General features: G+C 29.4%; 1 protein-coding gene across 3 annotated transcripts in view; it reads right to left on the bottom strand.

The window, feature by feature from the left end:
• Positions 1–1,103: 1,103 nt before the first annotated feature.
• LOC145669684 (uncharacterized) overlaps positions 1,104–6,000 on the bottom strand; it is an 824,581-nt gene continuing 819,684 nt past the window's right edge. For all 3 annotated transcript variants that reach the window (XM_081737956.1, XM_081737957.1, XM_081737958.1), the window contains one exon: positions 1,104–4,805. The gene's annotated coding sequence lies outside the window, so the exon portion shown is untranslated. The remainder of the gene's footprint in view (positions 4,806–6,000) is intronic.

Raw genomic sequence — 6,000 nt, 5'->3', positions numbered from 1 at the left:
ACCTCAGAAACTTAGCAGGATAACAACGACTCACCGACCTTAGCATCATATCCACAGTATATAAATTAGCTTCAAAGCTATTGTTTGAGGATATTGTAAACACATTTGCAGCCAAAAGAGCCCGCAAAGTTAAATTTTACTTCCAGTTTTTTTTGTGATTTCATTTAACTTACGTCGATTTAAGAGATTTGTAAAATGTCTGAGTAGAAAACTGGAGACAACAGCTTGACTGTTTTGTCATAATTAAATATTCTCTTTTTAAGCAACAGATTGTTGATTCATTCTACACATATGCACAATCCGATGTAATTCAAAAAATATTTTTGATTTGCAGTTATTATGATAAAACAATAAGAATATGTCAAGCATGCTACTCTCAGATTATTTGGCAATCAAATACTAATTACTTTGGTATTTTAACTTGTACTAAAAATGTACTGCAATTTTGAAAGCAAGCTTTACCACTTGAAGAACAATAGAATAGGAGAGTTACTGTGTGATGCCAACATCAGGTGTAGTCGGGGAGCGTTTGCAACGACATCTTGTATTTTCAGTGTAATTTTAAATATCTTTTGTTATATTTCTGGGCAATGAACGATTTTAAAATATGCACTAACCAGTTTGAAGAAGAAGAAGAAAATAAGAAAAAGGAAAGAGAATCAAAATTGATTCTGATCTGAGGATTTGTGATGAGTTTTTGTCTTTACGTTGTTATAGTAACGTTTTGTAAATAAACGATATAATTCAGGAACCATCATTAAAAAGGGATGAACGCATAATCATAAAGGTGTGTTTTTATTTCAATAAGTGTGTGCCACAATAAAAATCAGAAGAGTTAAACGCAGCATAAACTGTTTTATGTGATTTTTACTAATTTAATCTAGCTATAATTATGACTGAGGACCTGTGTATAACGAGTTATGTTATACGTTTTGGTTTGGTTGGTCAGGAAGGGGGTGGAATGCTAAGACGAGTTCTTACCACTAGCGTCAACTAGCCTAGTTACGTCGCTGCGCATTATCAATGATGAAACCGTAACATATTAACTTGTATGATGATGAATCAAAATTAATATTAATATTAAAAATAAAGAAAAGAATAAGTACGTATATTATTTTCTGTTTTATTATAGCACATGTTTAATTTACCATAATGTACAGATGTGAGAATTGTGACACAAAATGCGTATTTTACAAGTTTCAAAATAATTTTTTCACCATTTTGAAGCAAACAGCCTGTGAACACATGGTTTTAGTTTTTTTTTTTCCTGCCACAACTCGAAGTTTATTAATAAAAATTAATAATAATAATATTATTATTATTTGTCTCACACATATTGAACATTTGTTGTTTTTTCTTAAAAGTGATTTTACATATTGAGCTTGTCTATTTTCGTTTTATATTATAAAATACACATCTGTTTTATTTTTTTTTTTTTTTTTTACAAGTGTATTGTTGTTAATAAAAATTTTAGTACGGTAGTAATTATTTATGTAAGTGACAGATCAAATAAGATACCGTTAATGTAGAACTGTGCAGTACTTGGTAAACAATAACAGAGGCACTTAAGTGATAATAGCAATAATTATTTACTCTAAAACACACACGCACACACGAACTCACATGTAGGAGATATATATATATATATTTATTATACAAAGTACACAGTGGTTCATAGAGTTATTTTACTTTTTTTTTTTTTACATTCAAATAACCATTCAAAAGTGAAAAATAAAAAGATTGTGATAATGAAAAACTACTTTCATTATTTTGTTAATTATAGATATAGGTTATTAGAGTTTCTTTTTTCAACTTTTACACTATTGAACATAAATATTCAATATTTTCTCAATTGATTACTAAAATTTTCAACAATTCTTTGTTTCTTTGTTTTTAATTACAAAAAAAAAAAAAAAAAAAAAAAATACCTTAGTGTGCTTTCTTATTAATAATAATAATAGTATGTACTGCTTTTACGTCAATATATATAGGCATATACTTATATATATATATATTTATATTACACAACCATTTTTTACATTCACTCCTTCATACACTTACGCATTCATACGAATATGTACACAATATTTTATATACAAAAATCAAAAGAAAAAAAATTATATTTTAAAACGATATTCGTACACTTAAAGACTAGTGCTATATATATATATGTAGTTAACCAGGTTTCTTGTTTTATTCTGGATAGTCACATGATAAAATCACGTTTTCATTGTGTCCCAGTATAAAGGAATTAATCACGAACTATTTTATTTTCTTTCTTAAGCTTGATATGGCATCCCAGTCTTTAACGACTAAGTATTCTTTCTGTTGGTCCACGTTCAAAGAGTTAATAAATTACCCCATTATTTTGTTATTATAATTTTAAGCACACAAGATATACATTGAAGTAGAACGAATGTTGGGCCAAATTTAGTTCAGGAGCTTACCCAACATCAGGCCGACGTTTGACGTAATATTTAGTCGGTCCAACGATTAGTGACAGAGGGAGAAGACATGAAGAGAAAAACAACATAATAATAATAATTCACAGCCCACCTTTTCGTCACTTTGTCAGCCAGTCTCAGAAAGAATGGTGCAAAGTGTACCACTGCTTTTCAACATTATCATATTGGATCGTCAGACACATACAGAGGATAATGAGATTCTGCACCAGGTTTAAATTCTAATAAGTATAACAATATACTTGTGCAATTTAATTCTTTAGATAATTAGGTGTTTTATGTTTAATTTCCATTAAAAGAAATATGAAATATAGGACTGAAAGCCTGAGACTTAAGAGTGTTTCATGTCTTATATTCACTGAGAAACATTTATATTAATGTCATTGTATAGTTTTGCTGCAATTTTTACACCCAAATGCTTTTAAATTTTACATACATTGGATACCTAAATGTATTTTTCTTTGACTTCTCAGACCATATATTTTTAAAAAAATTCTGATTAATGAATTATTATGTAACTAAAAAATAATGAATGAAAATATTAATTTCACTCCGACGGAACAGATATGTATAGCTTTCTGATATACCTTGACAATGATAAAAATAAAATGAAATCTTTCATGTTTACGTCCCACGATTATACCGGCAAGGCTAAAGGAGACAGTGATGATGAGAAATGAAGGCAATGGCGAAATAAAGTAGGAGCAAACGGGAGAACCCCAAAAAAACCCACGCATACGGTGTTTGTCCACCACAAGAAAGTCCACTTGGCGCGAGTTGGGATCGAACCAGAGACCTCACACACCAGAGGTGAACGCTCTATCACTGAGTCACTTCAGCCTCACTGAAAATGATGGAGTATGAAATATAATTAAAATTTATCAAAAAATAAATGTAATTGTAAGTGATCGCAGGTTCAAACCCTGTTGCAAGCACATCATCTCGGAATGTAACCCCTAATAATGGTTAGAATGTTGTTAGTAATGTATCCCGCCCTTTATTGCCTTAATATTCAATAAGTACCTAAAGCAAATCTTTCAGAAACTTCATGATCTAAATTTGCTTACGTGTTTACTAAATCTCTGAAGCAGATGTGTCTTTAACAATTAAAATTTGAAACTGGTGCCGAATCTGAGAAACACTCTGTATATTTCAATCAAATATGAAATAGAACAATACTAGCTATTCAGTTTCACACACAGAAAAATAATCTTGACAAACGAAAGAAGTAACCACAATTTTGATACAGTAAAAAGAGATATGTCCAAACATGTAAACAACAATTACTAACAGATAAGACAGTTAAGAATTACTGTTATTTTACATGTAATATACGTGTGTGTTTTGTTTTTTTTAAAATGTACTAATATCTATATAAAATACAGCTCAGCTATTCTGACAAAATATACTGCCAGCAGTAATTTATATTATAAAATGTACTACCGCAATAACAAGGCTTTTTTTAATATCACATACACGATTAAATCTTCTCTTGTTTTCTTCTTTTAATTTATTATGCAATAAAAAAAGAAATCTATTCCGTTACGTGTAATCCATATTTAACAGATACTTCTTCATAATATCTGTTCTATGATTATCACTTAAACACTTGTGTGTCCTTCTATAAATAGTGGTGGTAAAAGAACACAGACAAATTGTTGTAATATATGCTCTCTGTACGTGTGTAGTAAAAATCAGAAGTGATAAGAATTAAGATACACACACACACCAATCACCAACAAGTACATAGATTGCAAGAAGGATGTGTATGGTTATTGAGAAGTAGTAAATTTTACAACAACAGGAAGATGACTAAACAGCTTCCGAATGTCTTGTGAAAATTTACCCTTTTTCTTTTCCAGAAAGTCACTCTCTAGGATACAGATTTTTAAAAAAATTAAATAAAGATCAAGGAATGACCATATCAATTAATAATGTATATCACTTCATTTTCGTCGATATGGAACGAGGTTTCTATTTTAAAACATGTTCCTTTTACAATATATTTACACAAATCTCATTCAAAACCATTTTACATTTAACTATTCTTCAACAATTCAACAGTGTTTTAACTCACAGCTTAATCATTTTTCTTTTTTCTTAAAAAAAAAGTCCAAACGAACTGTAGAGATATCTCTGGTCAAATTAGGCACTGAACTACCTGGATTCGCCTTCACAGCCCCGCAATTGAAGTATAATTGGTCCACTAAAGTTTTTCAAGCACTTTTTAAATGTTTAAATTTAAAAAAAAAAAAAAAAACTCTTTGTTATACCCCAATTTTATTTCTCATTACCGCAATTTCCACTTCCAACACGTTAATAATTTCTTCTTTTTGTTACGAGCTGGAAAATAAAAGCACATGTTATATTAGGAAGATTTTTAAAAACAATGTAAAATATTTTTGTAACATATCTTTACAGTAAATTTTACGTGTCTAGGAGATACAAAAGAAATAGTAATTTGGATTTTTAAAATCCTGTTTGTTGTGTACATTCTCCAGTAAAAACACTATTTTCCTGTCAATAACTTTGTAATGATTTGATCCAATGATTGAGATTTACACAAACTTCTTCGATTGGTGATTCTGATGATACAATTGGTCTTTGAGATTATTAGTTTAAATCTGATTTAGATTTAAACAAACATACATAAAAAAGAAAGAAAAGAAAATTTATCCAAGAAACGAACTAAAAAAAAATAAGTTTCAAAACGATCTGGTGATATTTCTTGCCTGTGTCTACGGACTTCGTAAGAAATATAACACTATTCTCAAAATCATTAGCCAAAGAGCTTTGTGTGATAAAGAGTTAAATGGAGGAAATTAATAATAATAATAATAATAATAATAATAATAATAATAATAATAATAATAATAATAATAATAATAATAATAATAATAATTGCTTTTGTTATTTACTGATAGACTCTATAGGATGCATATTAAATATTTAACCAGATAGAAACATCTTACCTTTCATCTTTATAATAAATCTATCAAACATGATGTCTCATGGGTTCGCTCGCTGCATATCTCTTTTAGCTGCGCTCCTAAACTATGACTGTTGATAGAATTTTTCATTCTGAATAACCTTTATCTTGTATGAAATACAAGTTGCTGAAAATTGCTGACATGTTCCTCCGTCATATTTTGAAAGTGTGGAATGAACTTGCATAGGAAATAATGTTAAGAGGTATATCATACACGTTAACAGGCGAACAAAGCCTTAAAACAGTGTGTTATCACTTCTATAAGAACGTAAGGTACGATGATTCTGCTTTTTTTTAAATATTCAATATGCATCCAATCTTTTTAAATAGTTTTACGTTAGTTACACCAAGTTTCCACTATTTTGAAACTTCGAATATAGTTTACAAAGAATTATGTCCTTTCTATGTCAAAGAAATGGCGTCACCTTGTATATAAGAAGTAATTTTACAGTAAGTACAGGATGGCCACAAAGTCCCGTTACTCCTTGATAAATGCTAATGTAAGGTTTCCCGTTACCCCTTGATAAATGCTAATGTAAGGTTTCTCGT

This window comes from Thermobia domestica, chromosome 14, assembly GCF_964235325.1.
Source record: "Thermobia domestica chromosome 14, izTheDome1.hap1.1, whole genome shotgun sequence".
In the NCBI taxonomy this organism is placed as follows: domain Eukaryota; kingdom Metazoa; phylum Arthropoda; class Insecta; order Zygentoma; family Lepismatidae; genus Thermobia; species Thermobia domestica.
Note: the sequence above shows the minus strand (reverse complement) of the source record. Positions and strands in the feature narration are given on the sequence as shown.